Here is a 22,153-nt window from a genome sequence, read left to right on the forward strand (position 1 = left end):
TCGATATTTGCTTTGATCTCTTTGAATTCACCACCTTTATTGTTTGATTTTCGGGTATCTTCAACTTTTTTAGATTTCTTCGGAATTTTGATCTTTTGATCTTCACTTTGATTGCTCCAAAATTCTTACAATTTCTCTTGTAATTCTCTCTCTCTCTCTCTTTTTTTTTTTTTAACATGTACCTCTTTTTTTTCACTCAAATCCCTACATGCTTAAGCAGGGTCGCTCAATCTCAACCTTTATTGACTAATGATAACAATCTTCCTGGATACATTTCAGGTTTAGGCTGCTAAACATATTGCATCCCTCGGGCTGAGCAAGATTGTGTTTTTGTCTCATGATTTCACTAGAATAAGGAAGCCACAAATGCACTAGAACGTATATAAGCTCAACTAAACATTTGGGTTATCATGCAATTATCAACACAACTCTAACATGGAGTCCTAATTACTTTTACCAAAATTTCCTAATTTAGATCCTAAGTAACATTTTTGGTATGCAAAATTTTAAAATTAGCCTAAATTAAGACTCTAAATTTGCTAATATGTAACCTACCCCCTACCCCACACTTATTTTATGCAATGCCCTCATTGCATATTATGTATGACAAGAACATAAAAAAAAGCTAAAGAGGGAATTGGAACAAACTCCCCTGGGATAGCAGTGGATAGGTTGATCACTTCCTTTTCAGCTCCAACTTCAATTGACTTTAGACATGGTATCCATGCCTTGGGTGTCTCGTCTCGTGTGGTATAGCTCCAAATACGCGGATAACAGTGTAAGATCTTCAAGAACAAATATGGAAAGAATATATAGTCAAGTGGTACTCTAATCAGCATCAAATCAGCAGCCCCTTCGACATGAAACCAAACGACTCGTCGAGTATATAACAGACTCGTCGAGTGACTTCGGGAAATCTTTACATTTGTGAGAATTAAGGGCGACTCGTCGAGTCAGTTTAGTGCACTCGACGAGTTGGTCACTGAATGAAAATAATATAACTCTGCATCTGATCCAGCTTCCAATAAACTCTCTATACTTTCTATTCACTTCTAGACTCCCTTGCCAACATCTCTAAGGACCGGACTCAATACTTTAACTCTAACGCTCCTCCTTTCTTGACTCTCTTTCTCACTTGAATTCTATAACTCTAAACCCATTTGAAGCTAGCACTCCTAATTCAATTCTGAAAAATTGTCAAAGCATCAAACATTAATTAGACATCAAAAACAAGTTTTAAAAAACATTAAACAAACCAAATAAAACAAACACAAAATTAAAAATTGTTCAATAAAAATACATAAAACATCGATCCTCCTCCTCATCATCATCATGCCCTACTCCACTTCCTCCAGCCCCACTTCTTCTTGCATTTATCACCTCTTCCCACGTTGGAATGTATGGAAAGTTACCACCATCTATATGTGGAATGTTGAAGTGGTCAAAAAGTCGAATGTGAGACTGGTTGCTAAAATTCAAACCCCTCGCCATTTGATCTTGGAGTCGCCTCATCTCCACGTTGTACAATTCCATTGGTACATCTTCATTCTCCACCGGAATCACCGGCGGCTCCTCCTCCACTTCCCGCTCTCTCCTCGATCTAACCCGTCTTCCCGGCGCCTCGGGACCAACCACCGGGTCCTCATTTGGAATGTCATAATGGCCACCACCATAGTCTTCAATGATTCTCGCTCTCCGGAAAAGAATAGGATTGAACGGAGGTGTAGGAATCATCGTCATGAAGTTCCACGCACCGCGGCTCATCAACCCGAATGAGTTAGCCAACCGGGTGACAAACATCCCACCATTTATTCTTGAAGTCTTGCGATCCTTGACCGCACCCTCCGAAAGATATGAAGCAAGACACCAAGGAATGTTGCTAAAAACGTTGGGTGTAATGATGCTCCATAGGAAAAAGACATCAAGGTTGGAAACCTTGTCATCATCCTTTCGTTGGTTGATGGTGGATGAAATGAGGCGATGTGTTGGGGATCGAATACTCCCTTCTTGCGCCGACTTTGGAATATAAACTTTATTACCAATGGTATTCCACCAGCCCGCACTTGTAACTCCTTCGGGAAATGCCATATGTGCTTGTGCCAAAAAGGCCCGAAAGATGGGTGTTGAGACCAAGGGCTGGTCATAAACTCCTAATCGGCATGCAAGATCTACCACTGAGCATTGATGAAATTCTCCCCCAAGGCAGAAATTGAAGCTTGTTGGGTGAAAGACATCCACTCCCTCGGTGAAAGACACCGTGGAAAAGAACTCTAAACACAGCTCCAAATAAACCGGTTCTTGAATACGAAATACCCGGCTCCACCCGTCACACACCATGGTTTCGCCATCATGGTGAAACTCCTTCAAAAGATAAGGAGCTAATTCCTCCTCATAGCGAACACTCTGCAGCCATTCCTAATCGATCCGGTTGGACACATAGACCTCCTTCTTCTTAATATCAGCCAGCTTCTTCTTCCATTTCCGCAATGTCGAAGCGGACTCAATTTGTGGGAAGTTTAGCCACGGAAAATCCCCTTGGTGGCCACTGGAAGTTTGCCCCCTTCTGAACATGATTTCTGCAAAACAAAGACCCAAAACCCAGAAAACACAGAATATAATTAAAACAATTTCGCATATTCATCCCGACTCGACTCGTCGAGTCCAGGCATGACTCGGCGAGTCGTGCAAATTGCACGAGTCAGTCGACGGGTCGATGCAAATTAGGCCATGAAACCTGGAAATTTCGTCAAGGGTTTTGTATTGGGACTTTCTACTAAGGTAATAAGGCCAAAATAAACGTTCAACATAAAAATCATGAAAAATCAAAACCCTAAAAATTCATTACTTTTCAAAAACGGGTTTTTCATGTAATTGCTGGTATAGATGGCCTTATAATCACGTTCTTTACAGAAATCAAGAAGAAATTTGTTACCTTTTGAGTTTGAACTTGAGAAAATTGAAGAAAACTTGAAGAAAAAATATGAATGCTTGAGAGGAAGTTGAGAGAGAGAGGCACCCAGCGAGTATGTATGTGAAAACTGATGCTTGGGGTTAAAACCCTAGTTACCAAATGTAAAAGTAATTTTGAAATTATTATTTTTTTCTGTAAATAATACCGACTCGTCGAGTCGGAGTCAGACTCGGCGAGTGTGGTCGCGAAGTCAAACTTTTTCTGAAATCCATATATACTCGTCGAGTCGTGGTCAGACTCGGCGAGTCTCTTTGCAAAAATTCATAATTTTCGAAATTTTGTTATTTATTTAAAATCATTTCACCCCACACTTAGCCCATGCACCCTCTCAAGCAGACATGTCCGATAAATTGGAGAATTAACATTTTAAAAACGAAGGAAAAATAAAAAAAAACTAAAAGTAAAAGAAAGCAAACTCTATATAACGGGTTGCCTCCCGCTAAGCGCTTCTTTTTAAAGGAGTCATTAGCTAGACTCCTTCCCATCTACGTTTCGTCATCTTCGAGCATCGGGAATGCACACCTAGTCCTTTTGTGGTTTGTACTTAGTCTTGTAGGCGTGAATCTTTTTCTTGTAAGCCCTTTTCAATTCATCTTTTTTCTTTTTCACAGCATCCTCCTCAGCTGCTTGGGCTTCTCTTTTCCTCTTTTCTTTTTTTAACCCATTCTTCTTTACCTTCTCTTGTACCTCCTTCTCTTTAAATTTAATCACTTCATATTTCATAATGGTTCGTGCTTTAGGTTTAGTAGTGAATGGTTGATCAGCTTCCACCCTTCTTTCCTTTGTATCTTCATCCTTTTCTGTGTTCAACCCTTCTCCAAATGGAATTGTATCAAGGCATGCCACCTCGGCGTCTTGGACTTCCATTCCTTTTCCTTCTTCTGCTGTTTGTTCTTCCAAAGCATCATAAATAGTAACTAAATCCAGGGTACGTGAAGAACTATCAACAAACAGATCAACATTGGCCAGGTTTTTATTAAATTCGACTTGACTCGTCGAGTCCATTAAGGTGACTCGGCGAGTCTGATCGGGTTCCATCAATTCTGGAGTGTTTTCTGAGTTGGCTCCTTCCAGTAGCTTTTCTAACTCCTCCAAGTCTTTGATAGCATCTCCACTTTCTTCAGAGTGTAGCAAAAGCTTGCTTGGATCTTCTTTTAGCAAAATTTCAAGCTCTTTTTGTAATATCTCATCATCCAATTGGATAAATGAGATTTCTTCTCTCTTTTCTTCATTTTGCTTGGCTTCTGGAATAGCTTTAAACATCACCGACTCATCACCCACTCTCAATGTCAATGTAGACTTACTTATATCAATTAGAGCACACGCGGTGTTTAAGAATGATCTCCCTAAAATAATTGGTATTGCGGGGTCTTCTTCCATATCCACCACCACGAAGTCTACTGGGAAAATAAACTTGTCCACTTTGATAAGGAGATCCTCAGAAACGCCTTGTGGATGAATTATCGTTTTGTCCGCCAAATGGATCCTCATATTAACCGGCCTTGGTGCTGGTAAATTCAGCTTCTTAAAGAATGAATAGGGCATCAAGTTAATGCTTGCACCTGAATCAGCTAATGCTCGGGTAAAAACTTCATTACCAAATTGGCACGGAATCACCATATTTCCCGGATCACTCTTCTTTTCAGGCAGCTCATTCATTAATATTTCCGCGACGTCAGCCAAATCCTTCCTAGCAGCGAAAAGGCTTTTAAGCAGGTTGAAGTATTTGGGTGTTTGGAGCATTGTTTCCACAAATGCCATATTAACTTGTAAAGCTTTAACATGCTCCATGAATGTTCTGTATGCTTCTATTTTTTCTGCAGGTATGGCTTTGATTGGGTATGGCAGAGGAGGATTGTATGGCTTTAGAAAACTGGCAGTTTTTTCATTCCCGCATGGACTCGTCGAGTCCATTTGAGTGACTCGGCGAGTCTGATCGGGTTTTGCTGGATCCGAATCTTCTTCCTTTTCTGCCTTCTTCTTGGAGGTTCTCAGTGCTTCTGTAACGTTTTCTTCACTGCTGGAGGCTATTACACTTACATTCTCCATTTTTGGATTGGTTTCGGTGTTACTCGGAAGTTGACCCGGTTTTCTATCATTCATTTGATGCGCAAGCTGCCCCAGCTGTTTCTCAATGTTGAGAATTGATGCTTGCTGATTCCTAAGCATGTTTCTGGTCTTGTTTATGGCAGCATCGTGATCATTGTGTCTTTTTTCGGACGCGGCTATGAATCTAGTGAATAACTCTTCTAAATCGGCTTTCTTTTCTACCGGTTCTTCCATTTGGTATAATCCCCTCTCCTTCTGCTTGTATTTCTCCTCCTTGGCCTTCTTATACTCCTCGTATGGTAGCCAATCCTTCTTAGTTTTTCGCCAATTTTCATCATACCGATCACCACTTGAATAGAAGACTTGAGCCTTCTTATTTCCATTCTCATCCAAATCACAATCCCTTGCGAGATGGGACCCTCCACAATTTTCGCATCCTACCCTAATAGCATGGATTGCTTGATCCATTTTTATCATTCTTCGATCTAGACTATCAAGCTTTGCTATCACCGCCGCCATGCTATCACTTGTCGCGTTTACTACCCCTCGACTTACTTCATTTCTCGGATTGTGGTATTCTCTAGAGTGTTTAGAGAACTCTTCAATTAATTCTTTAATTATCGGGGGTGCCTTCTTTGTAAGCAGGCCTTGAGAATCAAGCAATTGCCTTGTGGTGACATTAACTCCATCATAGAAGATGGAGACCTCTTGTTGGCTATTAAGGTCATGGTGTGGGAAATTTCTAAGTAGGCTCTTGTATCTTTCCCAAGCTTCATAAAGAGATTCTCCGGGTTGTTGCTCGAAATTGGCAATGGCTTTCTTTAGCTTGGCTATCTTGGAGGGCGGGCAGAAATGGTCTATGAACTCTTCTTTCATCTTGGCCCATGTGGTGACCAATCCGGGAGGAAGTGACTTTAACCAATCTTTTGCAGCTCCTTTAAATGTGACAGGAAGCATGCGAAGAAGCTGGGTCTCGCGTGGAACATTAGGCACGTTGAAGTAGTCGGCCACATCATTCACTTCGTCCAAGTGTTTGTAAGCGTCTTCGTGATCCTTCCCGTAAAAAGGAATCTCCTTGAGTTGGGCGAGAATATGGCCTTTTAGTTCGAAAGTGGCAGTTGCGGGAATTGCGGGTTGCACAAGTCCCGGCCCGGTGTCATCGCGCATCCTTTTCTTCCACTCCCCCATGGGGACTTCATCGATGTTAGCCATTGTGATAGCTAACTCTTCTTCGGAATCGGTTTCGTGCTCGTAAGTATGCTCTTCTTCTTCCTCGGTCTCGTACTCGATATCTTCTTGAATTGGTTCTTCAATTGTTAACGAGGAACTGGATGCTCCTGATTTGCTGCTTTTCTTCTTGCTGAAAACGGATTTTAAGTTCTTGAGTGGTGAGTTCTTTGAAGTTGCGGTTTCTCCTACGGCTTTTCCTTTGCTTCTCTTTAGTGCGGATTCCGGGTCTTCCAAAGGTGGTACTAGAGGTATGTCCGATCCTCGGGTCATGAAACAGTTGAAAAAAAAAACGAAACAAAAGAAACGAAACGCGTAGAAGGAACAAAAACGAAATAAAAAATATAAAGACTAAAACAGCGATGTACTCGCCGAGTCGGCACGAGTGCACTCGGCGAGTGCAAGGCAAAAACAAAAAAGAAAATTTCTAGTTAAAAAAACGGAATTGTAATAAAACTAAATCTACTTACTGATTTTCTTTGTAAATAACTTTGTGTAAGATAAATCCCACACAAAGAATCGATTAAACTAGACTTTATTATTAATTTTAGAACCGTTCCCCGGCAACGGCGCCAAAAACTTGATGTGTGTAAACTCACTTAGTTTTAAACCTACTTTTAATTATCAAATAACACACAAAAGGCAGTGAACCTATCAATTGTGGTATAGCTAAATAAGCAGGGTATCGAACACAGGGAACGGAAAATTAAACTAAAAACTAATTTAATCTAATTTAATTAAGAAGCAGGGGTTTTTCTCTAGTTTTACAAGACTAGAAACTTACTAATTATTACTAATTTAAAGCTAGAAAATAACGATTTAACTAGATTCAATAATTGGAAAGGAACTTCTGTTTAGTTCAACTTGGTTAACTCTATGGTTGATTTCAAGGTAATTGTGCAATGGATTAATTCTTTCGTTGGTTACCGATTCAAGTGATTAGATTCGTGTTCACTACCCTAATCCTTAGCAAATAAACTAACTTAAACAGTGGCCAATTGTCTAATTTAATTATATTCACTAGATTAATTATTCGGATTAAGTTAGACTTGCAATAGTTAACTAATTTATTCTATTAATTAACTCCTTGTTTGATGGTCATCTTACAAGCTTGCACATGAATTTACTCAATTTTCTTATTAATTCTAGTTTCATATTCATTAATCCTAGACATATAGCATAGTGATCACATAGCATATGAGGTCAATAATCATTAGATGTTCATGCTAATTAATTACCTTCCTATTAATAGAAAATCAATTATCATTCACACACAAGGTTCTTTAGCAAGCTAAAATAATAAAAATTCACCAACTTGGAATTAATCCTACCAATTAATCAAACCCTATTGTCAACTCTGTATCCCCAAACAGAAGTCTAAAGGTTTTAGCTCATAATTAAAGTAAATAACAGCAAACAAACAAAGTCAAGTTGCTTAATCATAATGACAAAACAAAAGAATAAGTTGAATGATGAAATTTTGCCTTAATTACTCTCCGGAATTGAATTCTAGCTTCCTTCGTCGTCTTCTAGGGTTTTTCAGGCTTCTCAATCGTAGCAAAGCACTTCTGAATCGTCCCAGAACTCCTCCCTATCGATCTGTGGAATTATCTTTAAATATCCGAATCAACTCGTCGAGTCAAGTGGTGACTCGTCGAGTCCCTCTCACATTCCCCGTATTGTGATAACTCTCTGGGATCCCGAGTCATTATCTTCTCGATCCTTCGATTGAACTCGCCGAGTAACCAATCTGACTCGCCGAGTAGATGCCATTTTTAGTGTTTTCCTTCTTTATTCCATTCCTGATCTTCTAACTGTTTCTCCCGCTTCCTTTCGCTTCCGAGCTTCATTTTTGGACTGAAAAACATAATTTAACACTTTTAAGTACCTTTTGTCCATAATATGCAATAATTTAGTTAATAAATGAGTAAAAATGTATACTTAATATGAACTAATTATGCACATATCAGGCCCCTCGGTGATTTAGTGTTGATTTATAGTGTTGGGCCCAACCATGACTAGATTGATGTGTTCGATTAGAAGTCATATGTCATTGCAAATCAGAAATTGGGAATCACAGTCTTGGACAATGAGATTGATTCTATTCCGTGTCTCATATCTGAATGATATGTTGCATAATGGAGGATTATATGATCACTTATCTTAGGACGTGTAACTGACTAGGTCAGAGTTTGGCAGTGGATTTTGGAAGCTTGGCTGATCGATTCAGAAGTTATACTAGCAGTCATAGTTATAGACTTATCCAAGTGGGAGACTGTTGGATTAGGTGTCTGAGGCCATAACTATAATTAGTTTAAACTTGAATTGATAGTAGCACAATCTTTTTAGGTTACCCTCAAACCTAGTAATTGGACAAGATGACTTTTGGAGAGAGAGATTAATTTATTATGTGATTAATAAATTAATATAAAGAGATTATTAATGTATTTGAAAATAAAATATTAATTATAAACAATATTATTTAATTAATAATTATTCAAAAATTAATTAAAAATAATTTTGAGATTAAAAATATTAATTAAAAGTGTAGGGTCTAAAGTGCAATTGTTTAATAGTTGAACAAAAGGCTCCAGAACCTTCCACAAAGGTGGTGGATGGTTTGAGGAGGATATTACAGGGTTTCTAGAATAACTCATGTGGATAAATAAGGAGTTGGATAATTACCATTTTGAAATATTATTATTATATTCCAATTAGGGTTATCCACGACATCCTTGTACCAATATACAAAGGACCCTAGGGCCTTCATTTTTCGGCCACTCCATTCCATAGAGAGAGAGCCAAAATTTCATGCCTTCATTATCCTCTCTCTTAAGTCATAATTTTGCTAGTTTGGGTGTAATTTCATTAGAGGCATGTCATTTGTGGTGCTAGCTTTCAAGAGATCTACTTTTGAAGAATCATTGTTATTTACTACAATAAAAATTAAGGTATGTAATCCTAAACCCTAATTTGTATTTTTCGAAAAATACCTAGGGTTCTTAGGGTTTTTTATTTGATGTTCATAATTATAGGTTCAATAGTGAAAACATAAATCCTTCTAGGTTGCATGTGAACTTAAGGGTTTTAAGTTTATTTGTTTTACCTAAATCCCACCAGGATTATGACTATGAGATCATGTACCACCCAGGCAAGGCCAATGTGGTGGTCGACGCCTTGAGCTAGAGGGTGGTCAGTACCCCTATTCAGGTTTCTGTGATGACCCCAGATTTGGAAACTATCAAAGAAGTGGTCGAAGCCATAAAGAAAGAGAATTGGAAAAGTGAGCGAGTGATCGATCAGGTTTCTGCCTTTGATATCGACAGTAGGGGACTTTTGACTCTTCATGGATAGTTTTGGGTACCGTACTTAGGTGTGGCTCGATGAGTATTTATGGAGGATGCCCACAAGTCTTGATTCTCCTTTCATTAGGGGGTTACAAGATGTATCTTGACTTGACGCATAGTTATTGTTGGCCGTGTATAAAAAGGGATGTGGCATGGTTTGTAGAGTGATGCTTGACCTGCTGGATGGTTAAGGCCGAGCATCAGCGCCCTCATGGAAATTTTCATTCTTTGGAGGTTCCATTGTGGAAGTGGGAGCAAATCACAATGGATTTCATCAAAAAAATTACCCAAGACTGAAAAGGGTTTTAATGCTATTTGGGTGATAGTGGATCTTCTAACGAAGAGTGCTTACTTCTTAGAAATAAGTGAGGGCTCTTCTGCGGAGACACTAGCTAAGATTTATGTTCGATCGGGATGTTCGTTTTACTTCTAGATTTTGGAAGAGGTTTCGCGAAGAATTGGGTACCCGGTTGCATTTCAGTACTGTCTATCATCCGCAGACCGACGAGCAGATCGAGCGGACTATTTATATGCTCGAGGATATTTTGCGAGCCTGCATTATTGATTTTGGTGGGAGTTAGGACTCTTATCTTCCTTTGGACAAGTTTTCTTACAACAACAACCATCATGCCAGTATTTGTATGCCTCCCTTTGAGCTTCTATTTGGGAGGAGGTTTTAGACTCCTATTTGTTGGGCAAGGTCGGATAGAGTGTCATGGGGAACACTAAGATAGTGCTCAAGATGATCAAGCTTATTCAACAAGTCAGGAAGAGATTTCCGACAGCTCAAAGTCATTAGAAGAGTTACATGGACTGACGACGATATGAGTTGGAGTTTTCGAGTTGGTGATTTGGAGCTTCTAAAAGTATCCCCATGGAAGAGAGTTATTTGATTCAATAAACGGGGCAAGCTGGGCCCCAGGTTTATTGGCCCTTTCAGATTGTTAGCCCATGTAGGCAAGGTGGCTTACCGGTTGGAGCTTCTCGAAGAGTTGAGTCACATTCATCATACCTTCCATGTTTCCCAGTTTAGGAAGTGTGTAGCTGATGAGACAGCTGTGGTTACCTTGGAGGACATTCAGGTCGATGGTCGCATGAATTATATTGCGAGGTCGGTGACGATTCTGGATAGGAAGGTGAAGACCATGAGGAACAAGGTGGTGAACTTGGTCAAGGTTCAGTGGCAACATCGTAGGGGCTTAAAGTGGACTTGGGAGCCCGAGGCAGAGATGCTTAAGCATTACCCTGATTTTTACCTTGAGGCTGACTTCGAGGGCGAAGTTTGATTCTAGTGGAGGAGATTTGTAACACCCTTTGTCAGGTGTTTTATTTTTCAGCCCTTGAAGTTGTTGTAAACTACATTTTTGGCCACTTATGTTGTGCATACTATCCTTGTACGCCAGACGTAAGTCTTGGAGGAAGTCAAGGCAGGGAGGGAGTATGTTGGGCACACCTGTGAATACGTCGAGTGTACTCGCACATATGCTAAACCCTAAATTTAAGGGTGTGACCTCTATTTAATCACCTTATCCCTCCTTTGGACATTCTCTCATCCATCCTCCACTCCCTCTATACCCTTGAGTGAACCTTAGCTTGTGTATGAGATATTTGAAGCTTGGAAAGTGAATCTTGAGTGTTTGGTGCTCGGAAGAAGATCATTCAAGAAGTGGTGGTGCACTTTAGCTTGTAGATCTAGGAATTTTATCCTCTTGTGCACCTTTTCAAGGTATAATGTTCAAATCTTGGCACTTATTAAATAGATCTTGTTTAGTCTTCATTTTGGTTCTTTTGTCCCAAAGTTTGGACCTTTGTGAGTATGGAGTACTCCAAAGCTATTAAGTCGTCCTTTTAGACATTCTAAGATGTTTAGATTCATGAAAATGCTAGCCTGGCCACTTCCTTTCTTCCACGCAAGAGTTGTGGGGGTTTTATGAAGTAAAAGTTATGGGTTTTAGCTCCTTATAGTAATGCAAAGGCTTAAAGTTAGAGACTTATGGATTAAGACGTACTTTAGGTGCTAGATCTATGTTTGGAATGGATATCTTAAGGATTAAGGCGTTTTGCATGTAGAATGTGGGAACATCTTACATACGATGAGCGTACGCTTGGCTATGCCCTGTGTAGCCTTATGTGAGCACATTTTTGGTGAGGTGCTCTACACCCAGCATACAAGACAAGTTGACTTTTGTTGAGTTTGAGCATGTGACTATTAGGTGGATGGTGAGTGATTTGTGAAGGGTAAAATGGTCTTTTACTCTAAGTGTGGACTAGAATTGACTTGAGCTTAGTAGTGTGTGTGTGTGTGAACACCTTAACTATTAATTAAGGTAAATTGGTGTATTTAATTAGGCGGAGTCTAGTTCTGGTAGTTCAGGTGCAAGTTCCATCAATGATTAGTTCAGGTGAGTCTTCTCACTTATTCTTACCTGTGTGGTAGAATAGTTGTATATATACATGTGATGACCAGCTAGGTCTAAGTGTTATTACTATGTATGTGTTGTTTAAATGTGTTGAGACTTCGGGTAGTCTCCAAGGTTGCTGATAACCCATAGTTATTATATGTGTTGTGTTGTATGTGATATCTTGGTGAACTCATTAAGCTTTGTGCTTATATTGGTTGATTAATGTGTTTTAGATACTTCTAAGGATCGCGGGAAAGCGAAGGCTTGATTGTATACATTTGCTTGGAGATTTTATTATTGGATATTTTGGGACACTCTGATATTTTGATGTGAAAATTGTATTTGACATTATGTTTTTTTAGGATGGTTTTTGTGAAAACTTTTTCTATGTATAAATTCATCCTAATTTAGTATATTACATCTTTTTTTTTTCAGAATTTTGTTTTGAATATGTTTTTTCTTTATAAAATCACACACACACACACACACACACATATATATATATATATAGACACACATATATTATATAAAAAATATACAAACACATTTTTATAAAAAAAATGTATATAGACATGTATTTGACAAAAATATATCCAAACACACACACACACACACACACACATATATATATATATATATATATATATATTGTTGGATATGGTGTCTATGTCCATAACTATTTTCGGTATGTACTTGAACCGATTGGCATAGTCCATTTGGGTTGCATGCATCATGATAATTGGATAGACAGAATGAGAAGAAGGAAACTTATGATTTGTTAATATATTATAAGTTGTAATATATTAATATGAAATCATATTATTTAATTAGTATTTATCAATAATTAATTTGGAATTAATTTTGTGATCAAAAGGAGACTAATTAAATATATGGGGTTGATTGTGTAAATCATCTATTCTTATATAACGGGCTAATGATCCATTGTTTATTGAACTGGGCTAAAAACCATGGGGTGCTCCATGGATGGTCCATGGAGGTTAAAACCCATGGATCACGGAGGAAATGAAAAGCCATGGCAATTAGGGTTTACATGGTGTAACCCTACTTGTGACACACTATACAAAGACCCTATGAGGTACCAAAATTGGCACTAAGTGAAGAACAAGAGGGCTAGATGATTATAAGTGATAGTGTACTTCTCTCAGGGTTATTCCAAGAGTTGTGGTGTTGTGTGAAACATTTGAGACATCACATTTGGGGTGCTAGGCTCAAAAAGTTCATAAGGAATCCAATCAACAAGAAATGTATGTTCTTCTACTAGCTTTTATGTTTCAAGTTCCCCATGCCATGCTTGTTAGGTTAAGAACCTTGGAAAAATCAAATTTGCATGTATCTTAGTAAAACATACATCCAAGGTTTCTAGGTTTGCATATACACCATATGAGTGTTAGAATGCTCAAAACCCTTCAGTGGTATCAGAGCCTACGCTTGTTTTCTTGATACTTGATGCAAATTGTTGAAGAAAATCGAAATTTCTGCATTCTGCTGAGTGAACTCGTCAAGTCCATGGGGGGACTCAACGAGTCCATGTATATATTCATCCTACTCGTCGAGTAGGTTCGTGGACTCAACGAGTAGGAGGCCCATAGTGCAGTTTTTCGAGTTTTGTTGCTGGAAATGGACTAGAATCATTACCCTAAACTGTTTTGGACTTATAAAACTTGTTTTTGATGTGTTAATGATTATGCTAATCCATTTACAATGGTTATTTTTAAAATTTCAAGTTTTATATATTTTTATATGATTCTTGAAATTGTTGATATGAATGTTCATACACTTATGAGTTTGGTAGATCATCAGAATTATTTGCAAATTGGTTGTTAGTTTAATTCTTGATCTAAATGTTTTTAATGGAGTCCATAACTTGTCCTCAAGTTGTGGATTACCAAAAGTCTTTTTCTTTTAAAGTCCATTAAAGAACACATAGGTTACTTAAAATGAAGAGTCTTCATTTTAATAAACCATTAACTCATAAGTTATGAAGTTGAAAAGTTTTGAGTAGTTACAAAACTTTCCCTCAAGTTTTGGAACATGTAAAGTCACTTCAGAAAACTTTAGTTCCAACCCCTAGAATTTTAAAAGTTAAAATTCAACCCTTATACTTTATAATATTATAAGTTAATATATATATATATATATATATATATATATATATATATATATATATATATATATATATATATATATAAAAGAACAAATCATTTTACTGTTAGTTGGCCTCATTCATGAAGCCGTTCTATAAGGGGGGTATAAGGTTGTTGCCTATAAAATGGCAGCTTAATGGGAGTCCACTCTCACCCACCGGTTCCTTGACTGGTGGAGGGTTGTTAGCCAAACGGGTAGGATAATGACTTTAATTCTCATTAAAAGTATAATGATTACTACAAAGTAACTAAATGTTTTATAAATTTCCAATCTTAGTTAGTTTAGGAAAATGTGAATTTGGTGCTAACCCACGAAATTACACTTTGCACCTTACTTAAGTCGTTAGTGGAGCGTGTGTGGTTAACCGACATACTAAATTGGATTTAACAAGGTTGGAAAAGGGTGGCTTAAGGTTTATTATAGATCGGTGGAGCGCGTGTGGTTAACTGGCACATCGGTTAGCTGATAAACATTAAGAGTACCAAGTAGTTTGCATGGTTATTCACACCTTGTTTTGTGATACTCGGCATCCCTGTCACAAAACTTGAAGGGCACAATCGAGATTGAAACATGCCATTGAAAAGTTCCATGAATCTCAAAAGAATCTAGGAGTTTCAAAAACCAATTAAAACCTAATAATTCATTTCGTTTTTCATGGTGGAAATTGGTGAATTGCCATTCACCTACCTTCAAGTATTTTATAGCTTGGATTACGACATCCCTCTTCTAAGTTATCAAAATATTGTGTTGGGTCCTAGCCTTAATATTACATTTGGGTGTCTTATTAAGGACTATCTTTATATCTAATCTAAAACTTGTCTTTTTTTTTCCAGATGTCTTCCAACAATGCTACTTCTGGCTCAAATCCTACTGGCTCATTCTCTCTTATGAACCTTTGTGGGAGAGTCATATTTGATGGGACTAATTTCAATGATTGCATTAGGAACATAAGGATGGTCACTCACTATGAGGACAAAGAATATATCATCGACAAGGACCTGAAGGATCTTGATGAGTCTACTGCTACTCTCGAGGAGATCGCTGACTTTTGGGCATATGAGAGAGATGCTACCAAAGTGGCATGTATCATGTTGGCCACGATGACACCCAAACTCCAAAAGTCCTATGAGGACTTTTATCCTTTTTATATGCACCAAGATTTGATGGACAGATACCATCAGAGTGCTCATCAAGAGCGATATGAAATAATCTTCTCCATGATAACAAGTTGAATGAAGGATGGTGAACCCATCACGGGCCACATGCTGAAAATGCAAAGGTTTGTGGACCGTTTGTTGAAGTTGAATGTGAACTTCCCCGAGGAGTTGGCTATTGATATCATACTATACTCCTTACCTTCTTTTTATGATCAATTCTGAATGACCTATCATATGAACAATGAGGAGGTCACACTCAACAAACTTCAAGGACTTTTGAAGACCGCCGAAAGTGGTCTTAAAAGTAAATCGGTTGTCACCACTCCTACTCCTACCGCCACCCCTATTCTGGCTATCAGACAAGGTAGAGAGAAGAAGAGGAAGAACCCTTCGAAGGGTACCAAAGGAAAGTCTCCTGATGGCTCCTCTTCAAGTATAACCAAAAGTGGTTCTGTCACTCCTTCTACCAACCCTAAAGAGGATGAATGCTTCTATTGCCATGAAAAGACACACTGGAAGCGAAACTGCCCAAAGTACGTGCAAGATGTTAAGGAGGGGAAAGTAAAATCCAACCATGCAGGTATTTACACTATATTGTCTAATAACTCACCCTATTCTAATTCTTGGGTCCTTGATACAAGTTGTGGTATTCACATATGTTCTGCTTTGTAGGGACTAAGAAGAAGTGAGAATGTGGAGCATGGGAAGATAAACTTAAACATGGGGAATACGAAAGCTTCACCTGTCACCAAGATTGGAGTTTATTCTTTGTTGCTAAGTAGTGGGTTAACATTAGATTTGAATAAATGTTGTTACTCGTCTGAAATGGCGAGAAATATTATTTCCTTTCACAGTTTGTACAAACAAAGATTTACTTTTTCATTTTATAATGAATGTGGTGGTATTAATGGTTTCGATAATAATGTTATTTTTTTTAAAAGCATTACCTTGTGATGGTGCATATGAAACTGTATAATTGTAGATAACCTAGGAAATAATGTGTTGTGTATCGATTCTTCCACTAGCTTGGATAAAGCATCATTATGGCATTGTCGTCTTGGACATGTGAGCAAGAAACGCATAGGCCAACTCCAAAAGGATGGAGTCTTGGAGTTATTTGACCTAAAGTCGGATGATAGTTGTGAATCTTGTTTACTTGGAAAAACAACAAAGTCACCCTTCACTTGTACCTGTGCTAGGGGTGAAGGTTTGTTGGATCTTGTACACACAGATGTGTGTGGACCCTTTAGAACCGCCACAATGGATGTTAACCGCTTCTATGTGACTTTTACTGATGATTACAGTAGATATGGTTATGTCTACTTAATCAAGCATAAGTCAGAAACCTTTGAAAAGTTCAAAGAGTTTAAACAGGAAGTGGAGAATCAGTTGGGCAGGAACATTAAGATGCTTTGATCCGATCGAGGTGGTGAGTATCTTAGTACAAATTTCCTTGACTATCTTAAGGAATGTGGGATTGTCTCACAATTGACACCTCCCAGACCACCACAACTTAATGGTTTGGCTAAGAGGCGTAATCAAACCTTGTTGGACATGGTTCGTTCCATGATGATTCGAGCTTCGCTACCAATCTCATTTTGGGGGTATGCCTTCGATACTGCCGCCCATATTCTTAATCTAGTCCTTACCAAAAAGGTTGCCAAAACACCTCACGAGATGTGGACTGGGAAAGTTCCCAATTTGGACCACATCAAGATTTTGGGTTGCGAGGCTTTCGTGAGGTGCGAGACTCACAATAAGCTCAAACCTCGAAGTGAGCGGTGTATTTTCATCGGCTACCCACATAAATCCTTTGGTTACCTCTTCTACAGACCCAATGATAATATGGTCTTTGTAGTAAGGAGAGGGGTCTTTTACGAGAGAGAGAGTTCATAAGACAAGGAAATAGTGGGAGGAAAATTGACCTTGAATAAATTCAAGAGTCAAGTGGTGAAAGAACCTCAAACCCTAGCAATCAACTTGAGGAGGAAACTCCTGTTGATCCAAGTGACGAGTGTGTAACTCTGAGTCGTTCCACGAGAGTTAGGAATGCACCTGAGCATTACTATGGTTTCCATATTACTGCGGAAGGTGATACACTTATCAGTGATAGTACACTGGTAAGTTTGGATGAACCTAATAGCTACACGGAAGCCATGTCAGGCCCCGAGTCTGCCAAATGGAAAGAGGATATGGACAACGAGATACAGTCCATGTATGACAATCAAGTTTGGAACTTGGTTGACAATGTACCAGGTCGTAAGACAGTCGGGTGCAAACGGATCTTCAAGAAGAAGACCGACATGGATGGTAATGTACACACTTATAAGGCGCGACTGGTTGTAAAGGGCTTTTCTCAAACTCCGGGAGTTGATTATGATGAGACATTTTCACAAGTAGCCAAGATTAAGTCTATTAGGGATATGCTAGTCATTGTTGTATTTCATGATTATGAAATATGGCAAATGGATGTTAAAACTACTTTCCTTAATGAAAAGTTGGCTGAGGATGTTTACATGAGTCAGCCAGAGGGTTTTGTCAGCGCAGAGTACCCTAATAGAGTGTGTAAGCTTGAGAAATCCATCTATGGTTCGAAACAAGCACCTCGCAGATGGAATATTTGTTTCGATGAGAAAGTCAAAGAGTTTGGTTTTTTGAGGACCGAAGATGAGTCCTGTGTATATGTCAAGCCTAGTGGGAGTATAGTTAGCTTTTTGGTACTGTATGTAGATGACATACTACTCATCGGAAATGACATCCCAACTCTACAGGAAGTGAAGTCCTGGCTTGGGAAGTGTTTCGCTATGAAGGGCCTTGGAGAAGCTGCCTATATCCTAGGGATAAGGATTTTGAGAGACAAGAGTAAGTGATTAATTGGACTTAGTCAAAGTACCTACTTGGATAAGGTGATGAATAGGTTCAGCATGCAGGATTCCAAGAAATGAGAGTTACCGATCCAGAGTAACACCAGACTGAGTAAGACTCAAAGCCTGAGTACAGAGGCTGGGATAGCTAAGATGAGTCTAGTATCATATGCTTCCTCTGTAGGCTTGATCATGTATGCTATGACTTGTACTTGTCCTGATGTGGCCTTTGCTTTGAGCATGGTCAGTAGATATCAGGGGAACCCTGGCAAGGCTCACTGGACTGCGGTAAAGAACATTCTCAAGTACCTGCGGAGGACTAAAGACTGGGTCCTTACCCTCGGTGGGAGTGATGACTTGAGAGTATTAGGGTATAGTGATTCTAGCTTCCAGATTGATATGGATAATTTATGCTCTCAGTTAGGCTGGGTCTTTACCTTAAATGGAGGAGCAATTACTTGGAAAATTTCCAAGCAGGAGCAGTGGCTGATTCAACTTGCGAATCAGAGTACATAGAAGCAAGTGAGGCAACAAAGGAGGCAATATGACTGAAGAACTTCATTGGAGACCTTGGAGTAGTACCAGCTATAAAGGAGTTGTAACGCCCGTAGATTAGGGCTAGTCAATTTAAGGACAATAAGCATCAAAAATGACTTTTCGATGGAAGATTTTTTTAAAGGAATAATCTTAACTAAGTTGAGTATATGTTACAAGGATTCTGTACATATAAAGAACGCCGAAATCCGAGTTATAATGAAGAAGTTATGACCTGTTGAAGTTTCGCGACAGAACCGGCATGACACAACGCGGTGTAAATAGTGAAATTACGTTAGAGCGATATTTAGCCCTAGTGATCTAAATGAAATTCGTAGAGTTCGTTAAACCGAGAGCATGCATAAAAAGAATGCCCAAATCTGACTTCGTATGAAGAAGTTATGATTTTTCTAAGTTTTAGTTTAGCAGTATGCAGCCCGAAACTCGAATTCGAGATCGAGTGATTGTTGGTCGAAACAATCTAAACGAGAATCGAACATCTCGTCGATAGTAGTCCAACGATAAAAAGGCAGACGGAAACGGACGTCGGATGAAGAAGTTATGAATTTAGAACGAAGTTTTCCTGTCCAGGCCTACTAAAAATAAATAATAAAAATAAATTCAAAATTAGCCGACGAAGTCTAAACAAAAGTTATCGAGAGTAGTCTCACCTACGCATGGATATAAAGAACGTCGAAAATGGAGTTCGTACGAGGAACATATGAATTTTTGAAGTTTATTAAATAATTAAAATATATATTTAATATTTAATTCGGATGTATATCCGAAGGAGTCATTGATCTTATCCGAAGTACGCCCAACGTACCCGGGTGCATGAACCTCTCAGACTTGAGTGCCTCGCATACGTAAGCGATGATGTTTTTTGGCACTACGCCCCGCATAGCTAAGCATTACGCCCAACGTAACGCGAGGGTTCAACCCTATAAATACCTTGCTAGGGCAGTCGGCCTTCTTGCTCATTTTCTCTTCTTTCTCTCCCGTTTTACCTCGTTTTTCGTGTAAGAAATATCCCAAAGCCCCGGTATCATTCCCAAGACCCGAAGCAATTCCCAAAGCCCGAAGATCCCGAGAAGTGAAATTCCCGAGCCGAAGCTTTCCCGCGAGAAGCCCGCTTTTTGTGAAGATCTCCCGGTTTCACCGAAGAATACTACTTCTACAAGCCATAGTGTTGTCCGATCATCTTCAGATCAAGTGAGTGTATAGTTACTTTCTTCTAACACATAAATATTAAGTATTTGCTATGAAATACGTGTTATGTGTTTATATACATATTGTTGTTTATATGTGTGAGTGTATAGTCCTTTTCATAAACACGATTTTAATACAAGTATTGTTTGAATGTATTAAGTATATATGTTTTGGGTGAGTGTGTGGTCACTTTCTCCTATCACATAATTATAAAGTATTTGATATGAAATACGTGTTATGTGTACATATTCTTGTTTATATGAGAGAATGCATATTCACTTTCTTCTAACACATAAATACGAAGTATTTGCTATGAAATACGTGCTATGTGTTTATATATTGTTTGTCTATTTGAGATGGGCATAGAATTAATGTTTTATACATGTGTTAAATGATTTAAACTGTGTAAGTATCTGTATCTACGAAAATGTTGGGTAGAACATGGGTAGATGGGATAGTTGGTGACTATGGAGTTAGCGCCTATTGTATAAACCTTGGTGACTATGGAGTTAACACCTATTGTATAAACCTTGGTGACTATGGAGTTAGCGTCTATTGTATAAACCTTGGTGACTATGGAGTTAGCGCATATTGTATAAACCTTGGTGACTATGGAGTTAGCGCCTATTGAGTAAACCTTGGCGACGATGTGACTTCGTGCCTATACCTCAGGTAAATCCTTAAGAATGAAGGATAGATGATTCTTAGGGTAGATCCTTAAGATAAATGGAGATAATGGGGGATGGGTAATTGGATTGATTGTTTGATGATTAAATATAATAATTATATTATTGTGGGTTGAAAATCCTATATGCTCACCAGGCTCTTAAGCCTGACCCACTCAGTTTTCTTTGCATTACAAGTAATGGCACAAGAGTATAAGTTGGTGGACTTGATGAGAGATTTTGGATTATAGATCAGTAGTTACAAATAACTGTTGTAAGGTCTGTATTGTACTGTTTATGCTTTTGGTCTGTATCGAAACATGACATCCCGAGGTTTTATTATTTAATAAAAATACATTCTCTTTGAGAAATGTTAATATAAATGGTTATCACATTTTGTTTTTGGGACAAATTCCGCAACTGTTTTCTTTAAAAGATAACTCTGATTTTAAAACAAAGCATAAACAAACCGGTCTTTTCTTGTAACACTCTAAAAATTTCAACCAATTTAAACTTTTCAAAAACAACCCGGTTTCATAAAGTTATTAGCAAAAGGTTTTCAATACAATTATTTATCAGAGTCTTCCCAGAACCACATCATAAAACATAATCATGAGGAGCGGTACGATCACGCCTTTGCCTTGCCACGGTCTCCTGAAGAACCTGAAAAACATTAAACCACAACTGTAAGCCCGAAAACTTAGCGAGATACCCCAAAATACCAACCACATACACCATACACACACAACATGCCATATCATAACAGAACACCGAACAACCATGCACTTCGGGTCTACTGTGTGACTGGTCTGCCGCACCGGCCTTCAGTCCACCAGGTCCACCCTCTGAGTCTAGCCATATACATCGAGTCTACAGTGTGATTGGTCCGCCCGCACCAGGCCTTCAATCCACCTGCTCCACTCTCTGAGTCTACAGTATGACTGTTGCACCCGCACTGGGCCTTCAGTCGGCCTGGTCCACTCTCCGAGCCTCGGCACGTCTGGTCCACCCTCTTGGGGACTAGAGCCTGTCCGGACCGCTCGCTGGGCCTTCGGGATAACCGGTCCGCCCTGGGTATGTTGGCCTACAGCACAAAGCAGGACTCGCCTCAACCCAACCCCAGTCTAACAATCATGTGCACATAAACATTCAATCATATAACAATCCACATCCAATCAAACCGATCCAGCAGATCACATAACATAACCTCATCCTAACCAGAATACCGACCTAACCGGTCACTAGCATAACATCATCCTATATACCAGAATACCGACCTTAACCAGGTCTCTAACATACACCATCCTAACTACCAGGATGCAAACATAGCAAAGCAATATTATACAACGATACCCGGATTACAATCCGATAAAGGGCCTGCCTTGGTGCCGTGGACCCTGTCGATATAGTGAGGATAACTCACCTGCAACTGCTGACTGAAAAGATAAGACCAAACTGCTCCGACCACCGACACGATCTCCACTACAAGCCAACACCAAAACACTGAACTCAAAACAAATGCCAACAATTACCAAAATGCCCCTGGAAGTCAACTGGTCAAC

This window comes from Lactuca sativa, chromosome 4, assembly GCF_002870075.4.
Source record: "Lactuca sativa cultivar Salinas chromosome 4, Lsat_Salinas_v11, whole genome shotgun sequence".
Lineage (NCBI taxonomy): Eukaryota > Viridiplantae > Streptophyta > Magnoliopsida > Asterales > Asteraceae > Lactuca > Lactuca sativa.